Source organism: Alligator mississippiensis, chromosome 1 (assembly GCF_030867095.1).
Source record: "Alligator mississippiensis isolate rAllMis1 chromosome 1, rAllMis1, whole genome shotgun sequence".
Lineage (NCBI taxonomy): Eukaryota > Metazoa > Chordata > Crocodylia > Alligatoridae > Alligator > Alligator mississippiensis.
In genome coordinates this window covers 475,949,571-475,976,659 of record NC_081824.1, presented here as the reverse complement: position 1 = coordinate 475,976,659, position 27,089 = coordinate 475,949,571, and the positions used below count along the sequence as shown (strand labels likewise).

The window sequence follows — 27,089 nt, the reverse complement described above, 5'->3', positions numbered from 1 at the left end:
GGACGATAGTAACTTTTTGTTTCTGGAGAGATAGGACTCAGACTACTATCGACAGCATGGTACAAATCACCGAACATTTCACATAAGGAGAGAAAAGCTAACGTTTCATGTTAACTCCCTTAGAAGTGTTTAAAATTGTCACCCTTGAAGGTTAGATATACAATTATGAATGCAATTATGAAAAATTTAACTAGATGCTTTCCCTCTCCTAATGAGGATATTTCTTCAGTGTCTCTTTTCCTAGACTGCTAGAGACAGTCTTTGAAAGTCTTTGTTAAAATTAATTTAATAACTGCAGTCTGAAGCCTAGAGCTGTCAAACCAAAATTATGGAACAGGAGAAGGAAACAGAGGAAAAACATGTCATCCTGCCACAGCAAGTCAGATCCCACTTTGTGCAACTAGACTCGTTATAACACACTGTACATTTTACTCGTGTCACCAAGACTGAATACTACCGTACAAGGCAGGTACTGCAAAGACTCTGCCATTGCTGTAGCTGAGGCGGAGGCAGCGTGTCGAGGCCGCCTCAGGCCCGCTCCGACACCCCGCGGCACCGACACGATGGAGGCCGGGTCTCTGCACAGCCGCAGGAGCGGGAGGGGGGGGGGGCAGGAGCAGCCCGGTGTGTCCGGTCCGCACTCCAGAGCCGCCCCCGCCCCCGCGCAGACACGCGGCCCGGCTGAGAGAGGGTCGTCCTCGGCTGGGAGGGGTTGCCCACGGGTGTTTGTACGGGGGGTTGGGGTGTAGATATGCACATATACACTTTACACGTATACACATAGGTGTGCATGTCAGTATACATACATGGAAAGAGTGCGTTGGCAGTGCACATACACTTCTGCCTGTTTGCGCACACCTGCATGCACACACACGCACTATGCACCTGCAGGCACGCTGTACCCTATGTGCTACAGGTGCACTGTGTGTATACACCTACACATGCAGATGCGTGTGCATGCATGTACATACACACACACACACATGTGCATGCATGTACGTGGCTGCATGGGCTCACACACCGAGTGAGTGAGTAGGGGTGGGAGTCAGTCTACTATTTTTCATAATGAAAAACTGAGTGAAATTAGTTGTGAAAAGCAGGTGCCACAAAACTCAGGCCAGTTGCAGACGGGCGCCTGGAGCCGAAAGAGGCTGAGAAACCCCTGTACTAGGTACAGGAAGCCACGATGATCGCTTTCTCTACGGCATCTTCAGTAGCACCTGGGTATATTTTTCATGCCTGTTAATGGGGACTGATTTCAGATATGCTCCAGTGAAGACATTAAGTAGGACTGAAATTGTCTCCTTGTTTCATTCAGCGTAGGCCTAAAGGCCTCAAGTTGCAGTTAGTTCGTTACTGAACAAACTGCCGGTTTTCAGGGAGTCTCCAGCGCTCGACGCTCCTCACCTCCCGCTCCAGCGCTCGGCGCTGTCTCCCCCGGGCACTGACGCTCCTGGTTATGCCTCTGGCTTTGCTTACACAAAAAGTTGAACCAGTTTAACTCTGGTTTACTCAATCTGGTCAATTTAAGTAGTGCACACCAATTCACAGGTGCTTTTCTAGGTGTAGCTTGTGTTGATAACTTTTTTTAAACCAATTTTAATTAAATAGGCACAATATCTGGCTAGGTGAGGCCTGAAACATTATTTCCCACACCCTTTGCATGGTCATGCATGCCCATAGGAAAAGAAAGGAGGAAGTGCTTGATGAAGTTACGGAACCACTTTGATTCCAGTTAATTTACTACATATCCGCTCCCTGACATAGGAAGTTGCTTGGCTTCCCTTTCTAATAGGATCTATTCATTTAGCAATAGCATTTGTAATCATGTTTTAAAAATACTGACAGTAAAATGTGATTTCACATGCTCCTGCATTTTGGGGGAGGGGAAAAATCTTGACTAGAAACTCACTTCTTGAATGAAACTTCCCATGCTTCAAAGCTAAACAGAATTATTGAAAATTAGGGTTGGAAGGGACCTCAGGAGGTCACCTAGTCTAATGCCCTGCTTGAAGCAGGACTACCCCCAACTATATCACCTCACCAAGGCTTTTAAAATTTCCAAGTGAACATAAGTAATAGGTTTAGTTGCCAAAAATGAGTCCAGTAATGCAGTTATTTTAGTACCGTAGTGTATATGAATCATTCTGTTCCTGTTAACCTGAACGTGTAGGAAGAATTATATGTATCAGTCTTCTTTTGTTCAATAGAAACCAAAAGACTTATCTAGGCAGAGTTGTGGTGGGGGATATTTATTCTAGTTTTTGCTATAATTTTAAATCTTCCAATTTGAATGTTGTATCACTGGGATTTTTACCTTTAAATGGGTAAAGTAGTGTCATGAAATACTGTATGATGCACACCCAAAGAGAAGGTACAATGTATTTTAAGGTTGGGAAATTATATTAGAGCAAATAGAAGCAAAAGTGCCTAGCCAAACCAATAATTACCCTTCCATGAATACCAGGTTCTGTTTCTCACCTGTCTAAACTCTTTCCTCTGGTGAGATAGTATCATCTTTTTACATTAATCTTAGGGTTTAGTATGGGATAGTTTTAAAATTGCTCTTCTGTGTAAAGTTAAGACTAACAGTCCTGATTTCCTCAATGCTGAAAAAAGCCCCTCTTTTTCCTGATTTACATACTTAGAAATGTGTTTCTGTTTTAACACTGATTGATGGAGGTTGGGTGTTTTGCTTTTGTTTTGGCGAGTCTCTGCTCTTACATTGGTATGTGGTATCATAACTGATAGGTGATTTCCCTTGCGGAGTGGGGGGCGGGGTTCCAAAGAGGAAATTGTCCACTACGAATGCTTTGGGCTTGATTCAGTACTCTGTAAAGTCAGTGAAAAGACTCCCATTCATCTCAGTGTCAATTGGATCGGATCCTTAAATGGCTTTTCTTGGGGAAACAAGAAAGATTAAAAATAGATTTAAAAAAAATAAAAAACAAGACGGATTAAAACTAGAATGAAGAGTTTTGACTTTTAAGCTGCTAGTTCAGGTGTAGTAAAGGCTGGTAGGGAATAAAAGTCCTAACTGTTTGGGAACCTTTTGGCCTTTTTGAAGATAGGCTAGTATGATTTGTGGTGGAAAAGCATCAAACCCTGCTTTCCAGCTTTTCTTGTGCTGTTTTCAAGGTTGCTTTGAAGACTGTTTGTTGGCTCTGTTAGTATCTTTGGAAATGGTGATTTGTATTGGACATGGAACTTCTGTAACTCTTGGAAAGGATTTCTAAATGTATTGTCTACAGAACTAACCGTGGGTATTTTTAGAGTCCAAAATGTGAACTCATTCACTAATTGAGAAATTAACTTTTTTTTCTTCTTCTTTCAGCGCTACGACTTGTTGTGAAGCATTTACAGCTGCTCCACTTATGCATATTTTCAAACAGGCAGGATCTTTTGAAAACGATACCTAATGTTATGTTATTAAAATGGCTATCCATACAAGGCAGAGTGTAAAAATGAAAATGCTGACAGGTATTTTTTAATCTTTTGAGATTTTAACTAACATTTCATTGATATTTATGTTTTATTAATTATTTCTGTAAGCAAATATAAATTGATGTATTATGCATCTTCTAGACAAGGGTTGCTCAATTTCCATCCCCTGGGCCAAATGCAGCCCCATGGAGCCATCACATCTGGCTTGTGGGGCTCCCCATGGGTCTGGGGAATTGGCAGCAAGCGAGTGGTGGCCATGAACACAGCCTCCCCATCACTTCCCCTGCCAAATCCCCAAGCCCCAGTACCTGCATGGCTGGTCTGAGCCAAGCTATGCCTCTTTCCCCCGTGGGCCTGGGCCACGTTCCCCCACTTCGGGATCAGGGTTGGACCGTGTCCCCTTCCTTTCCTGCAGGGCCGGGTTGGGCCAGGCCATGCACTCTTTCCCTCCCTACGGGGTCACCTGGCTAGCCTTCTTTCCCTCTTGACAAGGATGGGTCAAGCTCCTTTCCCCATCAGGGCTGTGTTGAAGCCAGTTTGTCCCCCACCTGGCCAGATGGTGCCCACCCACGTGCCAGAGCAGGAACACCTGGATCCAGCCCATGAATGTATTGGCCACTGGCAGTCTGGCCTGCTGTGTTGGGGCTGCACTGCACTATCGGTGGTCCATTAAACCAATTTTAAAGAAACGAGTCATGGAATCACAGATTATGCGATCATAATTTTATCACTACTTTATATTTTCCTTTCAAAGGAAAAACTAGAAGTACGCTGTGACAGGCTCACAGCCACAGGGGCTGCCATGACACCCCTAGCGGCCTTGCTGCTCCTGCCTGGCTCCAGCTCTAATGTCACTCTCTCTTCATTGTTCACCAGCTGTGCCCTGCTCTTAATATTACAGGTTGATTCAAGGAGGCTGCTAGCAGGCCTTAGAGTGAGCCCGAATCCAGTAAGTTTCCCCTGGGTCTGAGGCCCCATTGGCCACTATCCAGACATCCAACCTTGGTAGGTTCCTCTCGGCCTGACTACAGGTGCCCTACAGGGACCTAGCCTTAAGGGCAAACGGTGTGGTTCCTTTTCCTCCCCTACTCCACGCCCTAAGCCTCAGAGATGTTCTCCCTTTGATTTTCCTTCTTATGCACTCTGCCCCCTTGAGCTCCCAGACCCCTCCACCGCCCAGCCCTGGACACAGGTGGCTCTGGGCCTCTTGGACCTCGTGATCTGGGTCTCAGCCTTTTTTCAGTGCTGGGACCCCTCCCTGGGTCCCACCCTCAGTGTGAGGGCTCCTGGGATACTGGCTCTCTAAGCAAGCCTTGAGTCTGCACCCCCAGGGTTCAAGGCTAAACATAAATCAATAAGAAACATCACCGCCGTCTGGCAGACACCTCAGTCTTTAGAGGTGTAACATAAAGACCACTTGCCTGTAAACCCAGTCTTCCTCAGTCCAAGAAACTTGCCTCTGTTTCCAGACCTGTAGAGTTGTTCAGCCAAAATCCAGTTCCCTTCAGGGACCCGGAGCCAGGAGTTCTGCACTGTGCAGTAGCTGGGGGGAAACGAAGAGACTGGTGCAGACTCGGGGCTCATGTAGCTCCAGCCTGAGCCCTCTTCCAGCCAGGTGAGTCCCTCATTAGCTCCCCCCTGCCCCCTAAAAGCAGCCTCTCAGGCTGCTTGCTCTCCTAAAGGGTCAGGCACATCCCAGTGCCCTGTTACATATTCTGTATACTAGATAACCATGATAGTTGATTACTGTGTTAATTATTTGTACGTCCTTCCATGAGGAGAGGTGACAATCCTGACTAAAGTTCTGTTGTAGCAGATGCTGTACAAATGCAAATAAAGACTTAGGGTGTGTGTAAATGAAATGAAAATTCCCGTTTATGTCGACGCAACTGCATTTGTCACTATGGCCTGTTTGTTAGTTCTTATCCTGAAAAGATATAGTCTGAAAAAGCTCCATTTGTATTCGAAGGCCAAGTCTGTGTGTGCATAGTTTTCGACAAATGAGCTGTTAAACTCGGTAAGACTATTAGCGCATGAGGCTAAATGTTTGCATAATCATTTGCAGAAGTGGGGTGTGAAACTAGTTTTACAAATATACAGCAAAGCTAAGGCAGGTCTTACCTTTAAAGCCGCTAATCAGTCTAGTATTATGACTTCATTTGCTTAGCTAGAGTAAACCAAACAAAGGAAATGAGACTTAATAGATACAGCATGGGATACTGGAGTTTTTCCAGGTTAGTTTTATTTTGGTACTGTGTGTAGGCCACATTAGCCCACTGATTGCACTGGTTGTTGTGCAAACACACATGAGCTTCATGCTGATAAATTACACTTTTAAGCCTTGGGACCGTTCTCTTTCTCTCTTGGTTGGAGGATTTGGACCAAAAAGGAAAAACACAGGGAGGGGGGACTTTGGGGAAGTGATTGAACAGAACAAAATCTGAAAAACGATTCTGCAAGAATATCTTCTTTTACCACCTGTCATGATGTAGAAATAGGCAAGAGGTCAGTTTGGCTTTTAAATTCAAATTGTAGGTGTGGGATGAAAAAAAACCACCCCATTTCTTCCACCTGTTCCCTTATATACTAAGCAAATCTGATTTAGAGAAAGAAGGGTTTTCTTTTTACTAAAACTGCACTTAACCTTGACCTGGCAATCGCATAGCATCATAGCTCCTAAATTATTTGACTATTTGATTACTGTAACTTTTAAAAAAATGAAACATCTAGGAATTAAGAACTGTAAAGTAACAGGTAGTGTGTTATTTTATCATCTCAGGTTCAAGCAGGACAGTTTCAGGAAAGTATGACTTGAGAGAGGCAGCCAGACAGACAATCCAAATGCTTCAGTTGGCAGGATGAAGTGATATGCTAATGTAAGAGAAAAGGTGGGTGTACAATGGCAAGGAAATAAATACCCGTTAAAGGGATGGGAGGTCTAGGACAGTGGTTCTCAACATTTTTTGTACCAGGACCTATTTATGAAGATCAGTGGCCAGTCCCCACCTGCCTTCCCCCAGCCCTGCTAAAGGGAGCCCCCAGCTGCCCCTGTGCCATTCGGGCCGAAGTCCCGCAGTTCGTGCGGATTTCAGCGGAGAGAGTCCAGCCCCAGCACAGGCTGGAGGGAGGAGGGGAGGCCTGTGGCGGCCCCCCCCCCGCCCTGGTCTGGGGCTGCCATGCCTCACTAGGCAGCCTGGTCATGGTCCCTCCAGCCCGTCCCCCCAGCAGCGTCTCCCAGTTGCTCTGCCCATACAAGTATGAGCACCAGCCCAAGTGCCACCAGCCCACCTATGCAGCTCCCCCCGATGCCTCCTTCTCTTGCTGAAGGGGCAGGCGCCTACCCCTCCCGTCCCCCCTGCCCTGATGCAGCCTTGACGCCCGGCTATCTTCCCCCATATCTGGCAGGTACCCATCCCCCCTGCCCACGCACACACAGTCCCCAAGTCCCGGACCTCCAACCCCCACTGATCATACACTTACCTGCATCCAGCTATTGGTGCTACTCCCAGGACCCTGCCTGGGTGCATGCAGGCCATGGGGATGTGTGTGCAGAGACACACGTGTGCCTGCTGCCTCCAGTCACCCAAGCAGTGACTTGCAGGCAGGCTGGAATGAAGGTTGTGTGTCTGGGGAATGACAAGCTAGATGTGTGTGGAATTAAGGGCTAGCTCTGAAGAAGATGACAGTGGGAGAGATTGGGGGTGGAGGGGAAGAGGTGGGAGAGGTGGATTCTTTGCTAGTGAGCTTCCCTGGGAGTCAGGCAGCGTGGGATAGCTAGGATCTTCCTGCGAGCCCAGCTGTAAGTGTTCGGATTCAATGCTGGCAAGCATAATAAATATTGTTATAGCGTTTTGATGATAGTGTTAGAGCACGGGTGCTCAGCCTCTGGTCCTTGGGCCAATTGCAGCCTGTGGAGCTATGATATCTGCCCCATTGGGCTCCCCACAGTTGGGAAATTTGAGGGTTTCTCACCTGTCTAAACTCTTTCTTCTGGTGAGATACCCCCCTCCCCCTCCCCCATTGCCTTTGGATTGGTTTCTTGTCATGCCCCTACCTTTCCTCCCTCCATGGGCTTCGATTGGGGCTGGCCAAAAATCCCTGTTCATGCTGGATCAGGACTGGGCTGTGCCCTACCCCACTCTGGACAGCTGGATGGGGCCCTGTCATGAACTCCTTGGGCCCCAGATTGGAACCACTGACTGCGTACTGCTTGCATATGGATTGGGCACTGCCCATCCATCTCACCAGACAAAAAGGTTGAGCACTCTTTGTTAAGAGTGGTGTTTTAGCTGTGATGATCCAGGAAGTATGCAAAAGGCAAGGATTTTTTGGGTGTGGTGACTTTTATTGGACCAACTGTATGGTTGGAATTAAATTACTCCTCAATGTCTTCATCAGCGACTTGGACGAGGGAGTGAAGTGTACTCTGTCCAAGTTTGCAGATGACACAAAGCTGTGGGGAGAAGTGGACACGCCGGAGGGCAGGGAACAGCTACAAGCACACCTGGACAGGTTGGACAAATGGGCAGAAAACAACAGAATGCAATTCAACAAGGAGAAATGCAAAGGGCTGCACCTAGGGAGGAAATATGTCCAGCACACCTACTGCCTAGGGAATGACCTGCTGGGTGGCACGGAAGCAGAAAGGGATCTCGGAGTCCTAGTGGACTCCAAGATAAACATGAGCCGGCAGTGTGACGGAGCCATCAGAAAAGCTAATGGCACTTTATCGTGCATCAGCAGATGCATGACGAACAAATCCAAGGAGGTGATACTTCCCCTCTATTGGGCGCTGGTCAGACCGCAGTTGGAGTACTGTGTGCAATTTTGGGCGCCACACTTCAAGAGGGATGTGGATAACCTGGAGAGGGTCCAGAGAAGGGCCACTCGTATGGTTAAGGGCTTGCAGACCAAGCCCTACGAGGCGAGACTAGAGAACCTGGACCTCTTCAGCCTCTGCAAGAGAAGGTTGAGAGGCGACCTTGCGGCTGCCTATAAGTTCATCACGGGGGCACAGAAGGGAATTGGTGAGGTTTTATTCACCAAGGCGCCTCGGGGGGGTTACAAGAAATAATGGCCACAAGGTAGCAGAGAGCAGATTTAGACTGGACATTAGGAAGAACTTCTTCCCAGTTCGAGTGGCCAAGGTCTGGAACGGGCTCCCAAGGGAGGTGGTGCTCTCCCCTACCCTGGGGGTTTTCAAGAGGAGGTTAGATAGGCATCTAGCTGGGGTCATCTAAACCCAGCACTCTTTCCTGCCTATGCAGGGGGTCGGACTCGATGATCTATTGAGGTCCCTTCTGACCCTAACTTCTATGAATCTATAAGTTAGATAAGCTTTCAAACACAAGATTCATAAATTAATAGATTCATAGATGCTAGGGTTGGAAGGGACCTCAACAAACCATTGAGTCCGACCCGCTGCCTAGGCAGGAAAGAGTGCTGGGGTCAGATGACCCCAGCCAGATGCCTATCCAGCCTTCTCCTAAAGACTCCCAAGGTAGGGGAGAGCACCACCTCCCCTGGAAGCCCATTCCAAATTGTGGCCACCCTTCCCGTGAAGAAAGTTTTTGTGATGTCTAGCCTAAATCTGCTCTCTGTCAGTTTGTGACCATTGTTCCTTGTTACCCCAAGAGGCATCCTGGTGAACAGAGCATCTCCGGTTCCTTGCTGCGCCCCCCCTAATGAATTTGTAGTTGGCCACAAGATCACCTCTCAGCCTTCTCTTGTGGAGGCTGAAGAGGTCCAGATCCCTTAGTCGCCCTTCATAGGGCTTAGCCTGTAAACCCTTAACCGTACAAGTGGCTCTCCTCTGGACCCTCTTGAAGCTGTCCACATCCTTCTTAAAGTATGGTGCCCAAAACTGGACGCAGTACTCCATCTGGAGTCTGACCAGTGCCGCATAGAGGGGAAGTGTCACCTCCTTGGTTCTAGTTGTCATGCATCTGCTGATGCACGATTAAGTGCAGTTAGCTTTGCTGATGATTTCGTCACACTGACGACTCACGCTCATCTTGGAGTCCACTAGGACTCCGAGATCCCTTTCCGCTTCTGCGCTGCTGAGAGGGTCATTTCCTAGCCAGTAGGTGCGCTGGATATCTTTACGTCCTAGGTGCAGTACTCTGCATTTGTCCTTGTTGTACTGCATCCTGTTGTGTTCAGACCACTTTTCCAACCTGTCCAGGTCTGCCTGCAGTCATTCCCTACCCTCCAGAGTGCTTACTTCACCCCACAATTTGGTATCATCTGCAGACTTGCACAGAGGACACTTCACGCCCACATCCAAGTCACTGATGAAGACACTGAAGAGTACAGGTCTAAGGACTGAGCCCGGTGGGAACCCACTACCCAGATGCTTCCAGGTCGATACCGACCCGTCTGCTACCACTCTCTGGGTGCGACCCGCAAGCCAATTTGCCACCTGCCAGACCGTGTAAACATCTAAGTCACAGCCTCTTAATTTATTTAAGAGAATGGGATGAGATACGGAATCGAAGGTCTTCCTAAAATAAAAAAAACCAACATCCACCTCTACTTCTGCATCAGCATTTTGTGACCTGGTTATAAAATGAAACCAGATTAGTCAGGCATGATCCACCTGCTACGGATCAATGCTGGTTGCCCTGCTGCATTATTTTTCCCGCTGGACTCCCACAAATATGATCCTTAATAATCTTTTCAAAGACTTTTCCAAGGATGGAGGTGAGGCTGACTGGCCTATAATGACTTGTATCCTCTTTCCTCCCCTTCTTGAAAATGGGGACCACATTGGCCCTTTTCCAGTCCTCTGGGACCTGACCCGAGTGCCACGAGTGCTCAAACAGCCGTGCCAGTGGCTCTGCAATGACACTGGCAAATGCCTTCAGTACTCGCGGATGCAGCGCGTCTGGGCCTGCTAACTTAAACACATCCAGTCCATCCAAGTGACTCTGCACCACGTCAGCGCCGACAGTTGGTAGGCTGGTATCCCTCTGATCCCATCTAAGAACCTGTTAGGAGACTGATCTTGACCCTTGTTCAAGGACACTGAGGCAAAAAACTCATTGAATAGCTCAGCCTTGTCCCCCCTGTCTGTCACTAATTGCTCGTGTTTCTTCAGTAGGGGTCCTGTGCTGCCCTGCGCCTTCGTTTTGCTCCCTACATACCTGACAATAGACTTCTTGTTGTCTTTAATTTGTGTTGCCAGCCTCAGCTCTGTAGTTGCTTTGGCCTTTCTAACTGCCACCCTGCAAGTGCAGGCCAAGTAGATACACTCCTCCTTGGTAGCTTCCTCCTGCTTTCACCACCTATATGCCTTCTTTTTTTTTTTTGCCCTTAGGCTCTTCTGGATGTTTGTGTTTAGCCAAGGAAGTTTTTTGGCCCCTTTCTCCCCTTTCCCTCGCACTGGGATCATCTCCCTCTGTGCCTGAAGGATCACTTCCTTTAGGAACGACCTCCCTTCCTGGACTCCCATCTCGCCAATACTCCTCTCCTGCAGTGCATCGCTGGTTAAACTGAGCACACTGAAGTTAGCCTTCCTAAAGTCAAGCACCTCCATCCTATTATTATCTTACCCACTCGACGCCGTATGATAAATTTGATTGAGTGAGTGGTGGTCACTGTCCCCAAGGTGACCACGAATCTGTAGTTCCCCTACCAGGTCATCCCCCATAGCCAACACCAAGTCCAGTGGGACCGTATACTTCCTGCGTTAGGTGAGCGGTTGGATTTGGCTGACTGCTTTTCCCAGCAGATGTCAGGGTAGTTTAGGTCCCCCATGACAACCATGTCCCTAGACTGTACGGCCTCTGAGAGCTGCCGCAAGCATTCCCAGTCTAGCTCTGCTCCTTGATGTGGTGGTCTGTAGCAGACCCCCATCACCAGGTCCCTTTCCCCTTGACCTCCGTGTGTCCTAACCCACAATGCTTTAACTTTCTCTTAAGACTCCCTTCTGTGCACTCACCTGAACACGGTCTGAAACCAATGATGCTAATGCGCAGAGTTCAGACTCCTCCTGCTCTCCCCTCAACTAAATAGGGATGGGAGAAAACCCCTTCCCACGTCCCTACAGCTGGCCCAGGTCACCTTACTGCTGCTGCTGGTTCCTTACCACGGCACAGGCGCCAAGGGCGCACACACGCTTGCTTCAGCATCCCAAGTAAAAGTCAAATGCTCTAGGTGAGGCTTGAACTCACAACCTTAGCAGCACTTCCATAGGGTTGTTTTTACAAGTACCACATGCTAACCCACTGCACCACCAGAGCTGAACTGAAAGGCTTTTTGTCACTCTTTTAGAGCATTGGTTTAAAGTAATTGTATCTCTGCTATTGGCTTTTGGATTTAATAAAGACATTTGAACTGAGTTACTGACACGCTCAACCAAATTCTAACACAACATACAGGGCGCATCTACATGTGTCACTATGGCAACTTTACTGTGCTGTGTGTGTGGCACATGATTATTTTTAGCCGCTACTTCACCGTAGTGGCGCGCTATACCAGGGGAGTGTGTTGCAATGGGGAGGTAGCTGCTGTTTGCGTGTAGATGCCCATGGATGCTACATCGCCAATTTTGTTTCTTATACTGCTGTTTTTCCAAATGTTTCTAATAAATCAGAGAAAACTAGGGTTGAAAGGGGTTCCAGTAACTCATCTAGTCCAACCCCTTGCTAAAAGCAGGACCATCCTTAATTTGATCATGCCAGAGACTTGTCGAGCCGGGCCTTAAAATCCTCCAAGAGTCCACCACCCTCTAGATAAGCCGTCCCAGCACTTCACCAATCTCTTAGTCAGAAAGTTTTTCCTAATGTCCAGCTTGTTCACATCCCTTCTGTAGTAGGGGGCACAAAACTGAGCACAGTACTCCACATGTAACCTCACCAGTGCAGAAAAGTGGGGAATAATGACTTCCCTCAGTGCTGACAACACTCCTACTAATGCAGCCCAGTATGCTGTTAGCCTTCTTGGCAACAAGCACACACTGTTGGCACCTATTCAGCTTATTGTCCGCTGTAACCCCCGGGTCCTTTTCTGTGGAGCTGCTGCTTAGCCAGTTGGTCCCACGCCTGTAGCGGTGCATGAGACTGTTCTGTCTTAAGTTCAGGACTTTGCACTTCTTCTTCTGGAGCTTTGCCTTCTTCCCCTGCATGGCTGGTTTCAGGCCTGGCCATTCTTCCTTCCATGGGACTGCTGTGGGGACAGGCATGCCCCCAACCTGCCGCTGTAGTGGGGCCTTGTCAAGCCCCTTGGGCTCGGGTTGAGGCTGACAAAGCCCCCTTTCTGCGCTGTCTTGGGGCTGGCGTGCCCCCTGCCTCCCTCTGCACAGATGGATGGGGCCCTGGCATGCCTTTGTTTAGAGCGATGTTTGAGCACCCCGTGGTTTGAGCACCCGTTTGTGTAGAGTTATGTTCTACCTGTGATGATCTAGGAAGTATGCAAGAGGCAAGGATTTTTGGGTGTGATCACTTTTGTTGGACCAACTGAATGGTTGGAATTAAGTTAGACAAGCTTTCAAACGCAAAACGTTCTTTGTCAGTGTTTTAGAGCAGTTGCTTAAAGCAGGTGTAGTCAATCTGGGGTATGCCTACCCCTGGAGGTAATTTGAAAGGTCCCAGGGAATGTACAGGGGCGGGCGCAGATGTAGCACACCTGCTGCCTCACAGGAGCAGGGCCAGGGCGGAGGGAGAGCGGGGCCCACAGAAGCTGCGCTGCCGCTGCTCTGCCACTCACCGTGCCCCTGCTCTGTCTGGCCCTTGCCACCCCCCGCCACGTCTGACCGTTCGCCACCCCCACCTGCTCCGCATCCGGCTGCTCCCACCCCCCTGGGGGTACACTTTTTAAAGAAGGGGCTGCCGGGGGTACACTTACTAAAAAAAAGGTTGAAAACTACTGGCTTAAACTCACTATATATCTGCTATTGGCTTTTGGATTTAATAAAGACATTTTAGCTGGATTTAATAAAGACATTTTTCTGACATACTCAATCAAACTCTAACACAACATGCAGTGTTGTTCTGGCTTTTGAAGACTGCCCAGAAACCTGTGCTTTTTTATTAATTGCTGATCATTTTACAGCTTTTAGAGAAAAAGGAAATTAGTTAAGCTCTTTCTGAGTAGTAAGATACTCATGTTTATTAAAAGCTTAATGAAATTTGGGACAATAACGAAATAATACCTTTAAAATATTTTTTAGAAGTTATGCATTTATATTAGGGGCGTACCGATAGAGATTTTTGGGGCCGATATTGCTAGCTGATCTTTAAGGAGGCATATTTGCTGATACCGATCTGGTTTCCGATACAGCTACCTCCAGCTGGTTAACTCCGGTCTGGTGGAAGGGGAAGGAGAAGGGGAAGGGGAAGGGGAAGGGGAAGGGGCGTGGCGGGGGTGCAGATCAACGCCGCCTATGGTGAGGGAGGAGGCAGAGGGAGGTGCTGCCCAGGCGGGGTGCAGGGGACGGAGCCAGAGTTCGTGATAGGGGGCCAGCTGTCACCGCTGCTTGCAACCCGGGAAGGCACTGGGGGGACATGTGCCCCCCTGGATCTGTGTGGGACGGGGCAGGCTGCAGCCAGGACCGCGTGGGGCTCTTCTCGGCAGGGGCTAGGCTTGGAGTGGGTGCCGGCAGTGCTGGGAGGATGCTGCATCCAGCCCAAATTTTGCCAGGGCTCTGCTTCCAGCGCCACCACCGCCCGCCACTCGGTGCAGCCCTGGCTCAACGCCCCACCTCCACCCATGCACCAGGAAAACCCGGGGCTGCATTGGGCTGCTGGCAGCGGTGGCACTGGGAGCACAGCGGTGGTGAAATCTGGGGTGGATGCAGCATCCTCCCAATGCCACCGGCGCCCTCTCCGAGCCCAGCCTCCACCGAGAAGAGCTCCACGCAGCCCCGGCTGCAGCCCACCCTGCCGTGCACAGATCCAAGGGGCGCGCCCCCCCCCGCCCGTGCCCTCCCAGAGTGCAGGTAGCAGTGGGAGCCACCTCCCCCCACCATAAGCTGGAGCTCCCCCTCTCCACCCTGCCTGGACAGCACCTGTCCCCACCCCCTCCATCACCAGCGGGAGCCTTGATCTGCCCCCCACATGCCGCTTTCCTCCCCTTCCACCACACTGGACTTGCCAGCTGAAGGCAGCTCTCCACGCTGCCAGATGTGCTCCTTGCTTCCTGAGTGCTGTGCTGTGACTGCACAGCACAGGCATTTATCAGCCAAATTATCAGCCCCATCGGGCCGATATCCGATACAGCCAGTTTTATTTGTACTGATACCGATCCGATATCAGACCAAGGTATCAGTGCACCTCTAGTTTATATGATCGCTCACAGCGCTGCTAAGTGGTGCAAATCACAAGCTCTCTTATTGTACCTGTAGGCTTTCATATATGACTGCAAAGTTGCTAACTTTTCTTATATACAAAAAACTAGAACTCTGGGTTCCAAAATGATACCTTTTATTAGACCAACTGGAAAATGGCAAGAAAACTGTCCTTTTCTGCAGGCTTTCGGGATCAAAGTCCCTTCGTAAGGCTCTGGGAAAAGTGTAGATGTTACAAGATGGTAAAACGTCCCCATAGGTAGGAAAGAAACTTCATTTTTGCACAGAGGGAGCTGAAGATGGAGGGCCGTCCCTCTGGGTCCTTGAGAATGTCTTTGTGAGCTGTGCTGAGTAGCTCTTTGATGTGTAGGAACTTTTCTTATAACCTTTCAAGTAAAAATGCGAATTAAACAGATGCTTGGCTTGCATGTTAACATCCTATTTGTCAAAGTTGTAGTTCTTGTGCTGCTCTTTCTCCAAATTTTCCTCATAAAGATTTTTCATAATCAGCTATTAATTAGTACTTTTGCTTTCAAGTAACAGTTCAAAAAAATCAAAATGTATTAGCTGAGAGACTGCTCATTTTCAAATAAGAACAAAAAATAATCTTGTATTTTAACTTTTTCCCCCTCCAGATATGTCAGTTGACCAGTTTAAAAGTGGATGGGATTAAGTTGTCCTTTTGGTGATACCAAGCGTACATTAGGTTTGAGTGTAACCTCCTAAATCCCTGTTGTGCTGTGCTCTTAATGAATAGCTTCACCAAGGTTTTGGTGTTAACGTGCAAGACTATTTTATCAACCTTTGTTAATTATAGAGTTTTGAAATTGTGCTCTGTCACGATTGATATTTTCAAAACTGTACATGTATTCTTGATGATGTACTAGCAGTAAGATGCACCGATAAAGATGTTTTGGGCCGATACCGATGGCTGATTGTAGACCATCCATATTGGATGATACTGATCCAATTGCCAAGATGCAGCCTGGCAGCTTGGAGAACGGCATTTGGCTGGTAAGTCTGTGGGGGTGAAGGGGTGTTGGGAAGGAAAGAGGCATGGGGGCGCAGATTGAGGTCCCCCGCAGTGAGAGAGGGAGTGGGGCTGGGGCAGGGGCAGGCACTGCCCAGCTGAAGTGGGGCAGGACGTGAGACGGAGCCGCAACTCATCCGAGGGTGGCAGGGAGGGAAGGGGTGGCTCCCACTCCTGCACGCGTCCCCAGGGCAGGCTTGTTTGGAGATTTTGGTGCCAGGAGATCAAGTGCTAGAATAAAGTCGTATATTAAAGACCATTAAATCACTAGTACCACGTAGCATTCATTCAGGAGCTGTAAAGAATGAAATGACTGAGCTTGTCTTGCATTTAAAAGCTTTTCTAACTTGATCTTAACTACACAGTGGATCCAGTAAAAAATATCACCCTAAGAAACTCTTGCCTCTCTCCTAAGAAAAATACAGTCTCATTAAAATCACCTATTATAACAGAGGGTTGTAAACTATACCTTACTTTTAAAACAGGGCTGAATGGTGGTCGTGGCGATTATAAACCCATAATCCATAGACGAGCGCTATCTTCAACTGTTTGAAGAAGTAAACAGATAAAAAAAGGGGGACAAGCCAGTGCAGCTTTTGTAACGGGAAACAATTTGTCTCTAGTCTTTTCTTTCATTTGAACAAAACCGGTGGATGAAACTGCAGTGGAAGAGGTCACAGAATCAGAGAAAATGAGGGTTGGAAGGGACCTCAGGAGGTCGTCTAGTCCGAGCCCCTCATGAGGTGCAACTCCAGGTGTGCTTTGGCCCTCCTGATTTCGTCCCTGCATGCCAAGCAGTACTGTTATGCTCCTTCCTAGTCGTTGGTCCAACTTTCTACTTCTTGCACGCTGCCTTTTTGTGTTTTAGCGTGCTGAGAGTTCCCTGCTAAGCCGACCTGGTCATCTGCCATTCTTGCTAGTCTTTCTGCGCATTGAGACGGTTTATTCCTGTGCCCTCCGTCAGGTTTCTTTAAAATACTGCCAGCTCTCCTGGACTCCTTTTACTTTCCGATTGGCCTCCCAGGGGAGCCCGCCCATCAGCACTTCCTGAGTGAAGGGAAGTCTGCTTTTCTGAAGGGCGGGGCTCGTACCCTGCTGCCTGTCTGCCTCCTGATCCTGAACTCAGTCATCTCGTGGTTGGTGCTGCCCACGGTGCCATTCACTGATTGATTCCCCACCAATTCTTCTCAGTTTGTCAGCAGGAGGTCAGGAAGAGCATGGCCCCTACTTGGCCTCTGCACCGCTTGCACCAGGAGGTTGTCCCCAGCACTCTCCAGCACTTTCCTGGTGTGCCTGTGCGCTGCTGTATTGCCTTCCCAGCAGATGTCGGGGATTGAAATCCCCCGTGAGAACCGTGGCCCGTGATTGGTAAATCCGCTCGCTGTTTGAAGAAAGCCTCATCCACCACTTCCTCCTGGTCTGGTGGTCTGTAGCAGACACCCACCATGACATCACTCGTGTTGCTCTTCCCTCTGACCCGAACCCAGAGACTTCCTACAGACCTAGCTCCAGTTTCAGACCGGAGCTTTGAGCCGTTGTACAGATACTTGTGCATGTGCAATTCCTCCGTCTCTCCTCCGCTGCTTGTCCTTCCTGAACAGTTTATATCCACCCATTGCAGTGCTCCAGCCATGCGCGCTGTCCCACCAAGTCTGTTATTCCAGTCATGTCATGGTTCTGTGACTGCAAGGACTTCCAAGTCTTATTGCTTATTTCCCAAGCTTCATGCATGTGTGTACAGACACCTGAGGACCTAGCTGATTGCTCTGCTTTCTCAGGAAGAATGAGAGGCTTTCCTTTTCCCTCATTTTCCTGCACTTCCTCCAGGTCACCTGCTTCCCCACTTACCTCAGGGCTTTGGTCTCCATCCTCCAGCGCACAGAGTTTAAATTTTAAAGCCTTCCTCACTAGGTTAGTGAGCCCGTCTGGAAATAAGTCGTTCCCTCTCTTCGTCCTGTGTCTCCCTAGCAATCCTTCTTGGAACAACTTCCCTTGGTTGAAGAAGCCAAAGCCTGCTGGTGTCACTGTCTGTGTCGCCATGCATTGATCTGCAAGATGCGTCTGCTTCCGATCAGGCCCTTCCCTTTGACCAGCAGTATTGAGGAGAACACCACCCGAGTCCCCTTCCTCTTCACCCTGGCACCCAGAGCCCTGTAGTCACTTTTGATCTGCTCAGGGTCGCCCCTGGCAGTATCACGGGTGCCGACATGGATGAGCAGCATGGAGGTAGCCAGAGCCTGGATGAGTGTGGGTAACTGCTCCGTGACCTCTCAGGTCCAGGCTCCAGGGAAGCAGCAGAGCTCCTGAGACAACAGGTCAGGCTGGCAGACGGACGCCTCTTCCCCTAGAGGAGGGAGTCTCCAGCCACCCCCACCCTTCACTTCCTCTTGGTGGCAGTGGTCTCGACCCTCCCTCTCTTGGAAAGGCTTGGCCTGGCCTCTGCCACCGACGGAACATGCTCCTCCTCTGCTGCTGGGGCTTCACGTCTCTTCTCCAGGCAAACCGCTGCAGGTGGGCGTGAATATTTCTCCTTGCTGCAAGAGGTCACAAGCTTTCAGCTTCTGCCTTCCTTGGCGTTCAAGTCCTCTTCCTTCTCTAGTGCCGCCCTTGGCAGTCTTGTCACCACAGTAGAAGTATCCTCAAGCATCAAATTGATGAAGTTGTCATGGTGGAGGATGCTTTGGAGCCTCGCCACCTCCTCCTGTAGCTCTCTCGCCTGCTTCCCGAGGGGCACCACCTGAACGCGCGGCTCACATCACAGGCTCCCCCATCTCGCTGTCACTGAAAGGAACCTGCCAGCGGCAAACCCCGTGGGGTAGATGGTGAGCGCTCCTGCCTGGGTGGACACCTCACAGGTAGGAGCCCAGAGAGAGCTGGCAGTGGCAGTGGCTCGGGGATTTTGATGTCTTCCAGGCGTGTCGCTGGGTTTCTTAATCCGCTCCCTCTCTCTGCTCGCCCCTCTTTCCAAGCAGACCTTTCCTAGCAAACTCCCTTGTAAACTGGCCTCTGTGCTGCTCCTTGGTCCCAAAAGCTTCCCTTTCCCCTGCTAACCCGCTTCCTCTCTCCAAGTTTACGGTGAAGGAAGGTGAGGGAGAGCTTCCAGATAAATTACCTAGCAAACGCCGCCTCCAACTTCCCTCTCACTCTGGACTCCAGTTAAGCAAGGAGCACAAGAACTGGTCTAATTGCTGTGTTTTACCGACTTACACTAAATAGATGTAGATTAGGTACTCTCAATTAAAGAAAGGTCTTACATTAAAGGCTCCCCTTTAAAGAACGGGGGGCAAACTGACCTGTGAACTAACTTTAAAAAAACATATTATTTCTATATATAAATAGCTACATGTCTATATAACTGTACCTCTAACACAGTGGTTCCCAAACTGTAGGTCACAACCCCAAATGGGCTTGAAACATCAGCAGGCTGGGGTGGCAGGGGTGGGGGGCTATGGGTGGGGAGCGAGGGGTCATGCTGAGGAATGGGGCCATAAATGGATCGTGCTGAGGAAAAGTTTGGGAGGCACTGCTCTGACAGCCTGCCTTGTGACTGCTGTGGTTTGCTTGACAGTCCAAACCACACTTTTACAGTTACACCGCTCTTAGTCTTGTTACAAAGACTGTACTGTGCAGTGTGCACACCCGTCACCGTCACATTGAAACCTGCAAACTGACTTATGAACTGTTTGCAAACTGCCCCGTTTGCTGCCCCTGGTCACGCAGAGTCTCCTTTTCTCCCCTCCTGGCCCTTGCTAAGACTTTTGTCAGACAGAGGTAGCAGTCCCCCAGCTTGCAGCACTCCCAGCTCCTTAGAGCACGTGCCCAGACGTACACGCAGCCCCAGCTCACTTTCCTTCCAGGGGTTCGGGTCAGGTGCCTGGCTCCTCTTCCCTCGTCTCCTTTGCCCTGTTTGCTGCCCCTGTTCACCTTGTTTCTCTCTACTGAGCCTTTCAATGTACCTCAGTCTAACGTTTATCTTTAAATTCTCTTTTATTTAGAGCCCTTGCTTTCTGTAAGTGCCTTCGTTGCATCCCAAGAAGGAAAGCTGCTGCATCATTGAACCAGTTAGTCTCCAGTGTGCCACCCTGCCCAGATTTCTTCCAAGGAAGGAGTAGTGGATGTGATCTCTGCAAAAAGAAAGCTTGTCTGGTAAAGAGCAATTTTCCTCTTTAAGTAGCTTTTGACATTAAAGCAAAGAACTCTCAATACCATATTTTATGTACTTTTGAAAAATGGGCTGTTTACTTCGTTCTGTCTGTGCGGGATATGCAGATTGAGGACTGTACTGTGTCATACACAAACATCTGCGACCCTGGGTAGAGTATGTAATGCTGTAAACGTTACAGTCCACGTGCTTGCACAGAGCATTGCATAGAAACTAGAAGAGTTTGTGCCAGAGCCAGGGGCACAGGAGTGGCTTTTTAAGAACTGTCCTTATGTCTGTTTCTTTTAGTTTGTAGAGGTTAAAACTTTCTGAAACATTATGCAAAGCTGAGGTATAGCACCCCTGCTAATACAGTATGTAAATATTCTCATTACATTTGGGGGGCATATTTCACCATTTTGACATATAGCAGTGCTATAGAGGGGCATGACAAGGAGCAATCTATACCTGCAGCAATGATGAAGCAGTTATATTTCAGACATAACATCATTCTTTGTAAAAATAGTCCTCACTCTCTCTAGGCTAAAACATCACGGCCACCTGTAAGGTTTGTTATGCTACAGTCAAAACTGCAGTTGAAAGGGATTTCTTCTTTCCTTTTAGTTTTGTTAACTTACGGAGGAGGAAATAATTTCAGTTCACTTTAGGAATCGGTCCCGTTCCTTTGCACCTGTTTTCCCTAAGTTAGTCCTTGGAACAATACCGGCTCAATTATAGTGAAGTAATATCATGCATTTTGAGCTTGTGGAATCCACAGACCGCGTAATTCTCTGCATTTCCTCCCCCTTCCTTGCATCCCACTTTTTGACAGTGTCCTTCTGCTGGAGCTATGCTGGAAAACCTTGCAACCTTGCGTGTGCGTGTGTGCGTGCATGTGTGTGCGTGTGCACACATGCTGCATGCAAAATCCTACACTTTGTTTAGTCTGCAGAACCTCTTCTGTTAGCTAACGCTCCAGGCTCCGCAAAGGTGCAGTGAGAGAGGAGCACTAGTAAGTACCTAAGGCAGAAAGCAAACAAGGGCTTTATCACTGGTCTTTAACTCCTATCAAAAGGGGAGGGAGGGAGAAGTCATTTAAACATGAGGCTTGAATGAAAATTAGCATGGATTAGTCACAGTTGTCCCAGGAGTCCTGTTATCTCAGGTCACAGGTACTTATGGTAGGGAGTGGGGTACTTTACCTGTAGGATCCCCAAGTGAAAGACTCTTGAGGGAGCCAAGAGGGGGAGGAAGAGTCCTGGGTCTGTTTTTAGCCAAAGGGAATTCCCCTTGAGGCATGGCAGGAGTAGTGTGTGTCTCCCTGTCTTTTCCCAGTGGATGAGCTCCTGGGCAGTTCATGCATGGAGGAAGGATGACTCTCTAGCCTGTTCCCCGCAGGTAAACGGCAACAAATTGAACTGATTTGGAGAAACAAGTGGGTTACGTCTGAGCAGCTTCCTTGCTTGCTAGTCAGTTGGCTGAAGAGTGGTTGATGCTGATGTTACTTAATACTAGATTTACCCTTCTGTGGCCCCTGGCAGAGAGATCGGGGCATTCATCCTCCACTTTGCACAGACTGGAGGGAACAACCTGGCTCCCATCTTAGTTTTGAAGAACTTCATTGCTGAAAAATCAAATGCGCACGTGTTCCCTAAGGAACGTATCCATTCAAAGGCATGAAATATAAACGTATATTGTTACGTGCAAATGCTTTGCACAAGTACATTTGCTGGATGCATTTGGTATGTTCTTCAAGCAAGTAGTGTCGTTAGCTGTTAAATTCTTGACTCCTCTGTTAGGCTTGGGACAGAAATTACACACAAGCTGGTCTAAGAGATTGGAAACAGGTTCAGATCTGGAACACAACAGAAGGATGGGGCACATAAGCCACTTTCAAGATTGCCGAAACAGGTTTAAGATAAGCCTGGATGGATGTAGTATTAGACTGAACTGATTTAGATTAAACTGGTTTATTGTACTTCTGACCCAGACCCTCTCCAGATTCATATTAACACATAGTCCCCCAGCATCCCTGGACCTCTGCCAGCCTGCAAGGGAAAAGCCACCTTTGCCCACGTTTTCCTCCATTAAAAGACAATCCACCCTTAAAGTTTGTTGATCCAGTTTTAAAGTTTGTTCGTGACCCTTTCATAGGCACTTGTGACCCCCTTTTGGGACACAACCCGCGAACTGAGAACCGCTGCGGTAGAGCAGCAGGGTCGGTCGCGGAGCGCGCTGCTGCGGAGCGGAGGGGCAGTGCCGCTCAACCCTGTGAGACGGGTCCCACGTACCAGATCAGACCTCTTTGTGGGCCAGATTAAGCCTGTGGGCTGGAGATTGCCACCCCCTCTTATAGCTCCTTTTCAGCTGGGGCTTTGTAGATGCTCCTGTTACCTTGTTTCTACATCGAAAGACTCGTGCTACACGGCAGGGTAGGCTTTCACCTCGTAGACTAAGTCAATCAGAGGTGCGTAAGCTTTTGTAAGCGAGCTCGCTTCATACCCCTTTCTTTTTCCTCCCTTCCCTACCCTTTGTTTTCCAGTAACTGCTCTCTGTTTAGAACCGCTGCTTCCTGAAACGTCTTGTTTGACAACAGAGCCGTCCAGTTTCTGAGTGGCTGGGGCTGCAGCCCCCCTATCCGCATGCTGTAGGGGCTGCATGCCCACCAGAGCCGCCTCCTGCACGAGCTGAAAGGGGTCTGCAGGACCTCCCCAGCCACAGACTCCCTTGCACCAGGACTGTGCCGCCCTGCCTTGGCCCTAGTGCACAAGGGGTGGCGGGGGGAAGTGGGCACGCAGGAAGCAGATGCTGGGCTAGGGAAGGGGATTTTGGTGGCAGCAGCAGCAGCGAAGCGATGGGGCAAGCAGACTCGGGACTGGGAGTTTGGGAGCTGCACGCAGCCCACAGGCCGCCAGTCGGATGCCCGTAACTGGTTGGCTTTCTGTGGTTTACTCTCCTTATGTGCTGTCCCTATATTCATTTTAGTTCTCGTTGAGTTTTCCTTTTCTTACTCCTTCTTCGAAACATCTCCTAGGTTGATCCTGACGGTAAAACAAGCGTACCCGTTAAGATGACTGCGGGGAAAGTATCCTGTTTTCATCTACGCAGCCTGGTGAGTTCCACGATTTACATTTGAAAAGTACCTCTTACAGCACATGTCCTTAGAGCTGATTTTTTCTATTATATGATAAGCTTCTCATGGCTTTTCCCTCCCCCGATACGTGTGAAGTGGGTCTAGACTTTTGGGAGATCGCATGTTTTTCTGTCGAAAAACCACAGGGCGGGTCAGCACTGCTACTTAGGACGCCGTAACGTGCGACTTCTCGGAGCGTGTGACAAAGAGTTCCCGTTGACGTTACACGGTATTTAGTATTGCCAGCCCCACAACCAATGCTAGTTGTGCCATTGCATTGCTGCTGCGGCTGTTGCATTGGTTAGCAGCAGCCCCCGAACTGACAAGCTCCACACGTCTTCAAGGCTCCCAGGAGGCAGTTTCCGGACTGGTGTTATCACCGACCGACCGTGCTGGGCATGGCTTATGGCGCTAGCAGTGCCGCGGTGCTTGCAGCGGGCATGCTGACAGCCTCTTATCCCACGGAGAGCTCCTGACAGTCGGTCCGTTCCCGCTGGGGATTTAACAAGGCCTTGGTTGGCAGCGCCTTCCAAGACGGGCAGTTTTCCTGTGCGGGGACAGCCTCCCGCGTCCATCCCGCGTCTCCCTGGACGGAGCAGGGCCGGGCAGAAGCCACGCGCTACGGTTCGGAGGAGAGCAGTGCCGGGGCAGGGTTCAAGTCAGGATGTCGTCGTCACGCTGGGGCGTTTCTCCACCTTCCTGCCGAGAGCGTCTCGTCTCCGCTTCCTGTGCTCCAACAGCCAGCGCGGAGGCGAGAGAGGCAGGGAGGCGGTGAGGGGACGGGAACATGAGCAAGGCAGATGCCAGTGCTGTGGGCCCCACGGGGGGTGGGTGGCGTTGCCAGAGGGAGTTTTCCCTGGGGCCAGAGGCTGCTTGTGACAGCCGAGGGAGCGGGGCTCTCGTCTGACGGTCGGGTGCGAGCACGCTGGAACGATTCAAACGAGGCAAAGCACAGGCTCCGCGCCCCAAACTGGAAAGGTGTCGCTGCATTCGAGTTGTTCCTGCGCAGCGTTGAAGCGTGTTCACGCTCGGTGACGAAGCTCGTTCACCCTGCGTGATGAAGTACGTTCACACACAACAGCGAAGCACGTGGACACGCAACGAAATGTGTGCACACAAACAGCGAAGCCTGTTCACGCGCAGTAGCGAGCGGTCTAACTGTTGTTAGGCGTGAGCTCGCTGAGAGCAACCGAGATGAAGCAGAGGAGAGGCCCCACACGCCAAACTGGAAAGGTTTTGCTCTGGTTCAATCCTCAGCTCGTTCACAGGCAGCAGTTAAAGCGTGTTCACGCTCAATGATGAGGCGTGTTCAAATGCAATTAGGTGCGTTCACACTCAGCGATTTAATAGCGTTGAAACGCGTTTACACGCAGCGTTTAAGCACATTCGCATAGACGAGTGACGCGCCTTCCCTTCCTCCTCAGGATTAGAGCTTAATAGCAGCTGCCCCTTTGAACCCTGCCCCTGGGGAAGGACTCCCAGCGTGCCTGTGTGCCGCTAAGAGCGCTGTCGCTGGGAGCAGGGCCCCGCTGGACTGGAGAGGGTTGATGTGAGACGCTGCCATCGTGGGGCTGAGGCTTCCTTGCAAAGGTGTGGAGCCTCTCAGTTGTTCACAGCTAGTTCACACCCAACCACGAGAACAATGCTTTTGCGTATGGCCACCAGCCACGAGGCGCCAGGCAAGCTGTTGTAGGGGGCAGTCTTGACTAGGAGCCTTGGGCCGGGAGACGGGGCTTGTGCGTCTCCCCTGCCCACGGGGGGCGCTCCTCCCACCGCACCGTCCATCTCCCCCTGCTCCAAGGCCACGCGACGACAAAACGATGCATGCGCTCACCACGTAGTTGGTGTGTAGCGCATCGTGCTCCAGAAGCCTCGCCTTGGTGTTGTGGCGGCCTCTGGCTCTTCCCAGGCCTTCCAGCTTTCAGTTGTGGCTCGCATCTGACCTCTGAGACGTACCGTACCGTACCGTACCGCCTGTGTTCAGTTTGGTTCGTTTTGCTTCATAACAGTGACGACAACATCCACAGCTTTCCAGCATCCTAAAGCCCCCGATTTCTGCTGTGACAGAGGATTTCCGTTGTAACAGAGCTGTTCGCAGGGGGTCACCAAGCAGGCTGCCCCTGACACCCCCCCCCTCAGCTGCACGCTGCTGACCGCGCTCTTCATCCAGGTGCAGGCAGAGGGACCGCTTTCCTCCGGGCAGGCCAGCCACCCCGTCCTTCTCGGACAAGTAGTAGCCTGCCTGCCAGACTGCCGGGGGCCCCTGCCCGGCACCAGCCCCCCCCAGATGTCTCTGACGAAGCGACGAGATCTACTTTTTGACAGCAGCAAGTTCTCCCCGAGGGGAGGTGCACCGCTCCTGGAGGCACTGCAATACCAGGCCGATGCGTGGAGTGGATGGAGCAAGCTCCGAGTCCATCTCCCAGTTCCAAAAATCCATTTAATATAAAGTCCTCACATCGAGGACATATCAGATATTAAACTGATAAGAACAGATTGACTTTTATCAGTAAATGGTAAGGATGGTAAATCCAAAAAAGATGACAAAGCCGATAGGGAAATACAGAACGCCCGGGCGAGGGACTAACAATAAAAGGATGGGGGTGAGGTTGGGAACGCACCTAGGTTACATGCGATACAAAGTTAGCCAACTAAGCCCGGGGGTAAGGGGAGTGGGGAGGGGGAGGGAGGGGGGGTTTCGCGACGCTGAGAGAGAAAGAGGATAGAAACACACATACCCGTGACAATGGTCCGCGACGGTGGGAGGAGTGGTCCGAAGATGAAGCGTCTCAGTCTAGATACAGTCTATCGCGGGGGTCCTCTTCGGGTGGCGCTGGGTCGTCGTCCGTCGTTGATGAGTCCTCTCGAAGCGAAGGTCCGTCTGTTGCGGAGGGGGGCGGTTCAGGCGGTCCCCTCCGGGTCCGGTCCGGCGGCTGTTCTCCTGCTGGGGTCCGTGTACTGGCGGTGGCCCGTGATGTGTTCCACGTAGATGTCGCGGGACCACCGGATGGTGTCGGACACCATGAGGCAGCGCATCAGCTTGGCGTAGCGGCGGGAGACGCGGCAGGCGCGCAGGACGCTCTCGTTACTGGGGTCCCAGGCTCCGAGCGTCCCCACGATGAGCGCGTCGACCGTCACGTCGTAGCCGCGGCCCCTCAGGGTGTCGGCCAGCGGGGCGTACTTCTCCCGCTTGCGAGCCCGGGCGTCGGTGAAGGCTTGGCGCCGGTTCTCGAACGGGATGGTGACGTCCACGATGGTGATCTTCTTGGCCTCCTCGTCGGTGATCACGATGTCGGGGCGCATCTGGCTCTCGCAGCCCGGGACGGTGCGGTTGACGGAGACCTGCCCCGCGGCGGCCGGGATGGCCCTCACCAGCCGGTCCTGGACGGCGTTGTGGCGGAGCTGCCAGGCCCTGGCGTGCGGCTTGCAGCTGCACAGCACGTGGGGGAGGGTCTCGGCCGCGTAGCCGCACCGTCGGCACCTCTTGTCCCGGTGGCCGAAGCGGACGGCCCCGTTGAGAGGCAGGCAGTTGAGGCGGGCGCGGTGGAGGAAGCGCCAGTCCGCGAAGCGCGTGAAGCTCCCGCTAGGCATGAAGTGGTTGCTGGCGTCCCACTTCGAGGTGACGTCGAAGACCTTGCCCTGGTCGGGTTTGGCCCTCAGGTCGCCGGCGTATTTGTTGCGGACGGCGTCCTTCAGGAACCTCTCCAGGAAGGTCCTCGTGCGGGGCGTCACGGTCACGGAGTCGGCGTGCGGGGCTGGCTGCAGGGAGACTGCCAGCTCCCGGCGCTCCTCGGTCCAAGTCCAGGCGCAGCCGATGCGCTTCCCGAGGCGGCGCGTGGCGTTGCGGGCTCGGCTCCACAGCGAGGCAAAGTCCCCGCCGTCTCGGCTGAACTCGCCCTCCAGCGAGCCGCTCAGGAAGGTGGCCAAGTCACGTCCGGTGGGTTGCCTGCCGATCCTCTTGCGGGCGGTCTCCTCCAGGGCGCTGGCGGCGATGATACTTACCCTCTTGAAGCGAAGGTCCGTCTGTTGCGGAGGGGGGCAGTTCAGGCGGTCC

General features: G+C 50.8%; 1 long non-coding RNA gene and 2 other non-coding genes across 3 annotated transcripts; 1 reads left to right on the top strand and 2 right to left on the bottom strand.

The window, feature by feature from the left end:
• Positions 1-3,036: 3,036 nt before the first annotated feature.
• On the top strand, positions 3,037-25,485 carry LOC132248771 (uncharacterized). The gene is made up of 3 exons (XR_009460149.1): positions 3,037-3,480; positions 6,224-6,332; positions 19,757-25,485. It is a non-coding gene; the product is annotated as an uncharacterized LOC132248771 (long non-coding RNA).
• TRNAT-UGU (transfer RNA threonine (anticodon UGU)) lies at positions 11,594-11,687 on the bottom strand. The gene is made up of 2 exons: positions 11,650-11,687; positions 11,594-11,629 (listed from the first exon to the last, which is right to left on the bottom strand). It is a non-coding gene; the product is annotated as a tRNA-Thr (tRNA).
• LOC132247818 (U2 spliceosomal RNA) lies at positions 25,379-25,564 on the bottom strand. Its single transcript, XR_009459257.1, has one exon. It is a non-coding gene; the product is annotated as a U2 spliceosomal RNA (small nuclear RNA).
• Positions 25,565-27,089: the final 1,525 nt, after the last annotated feature.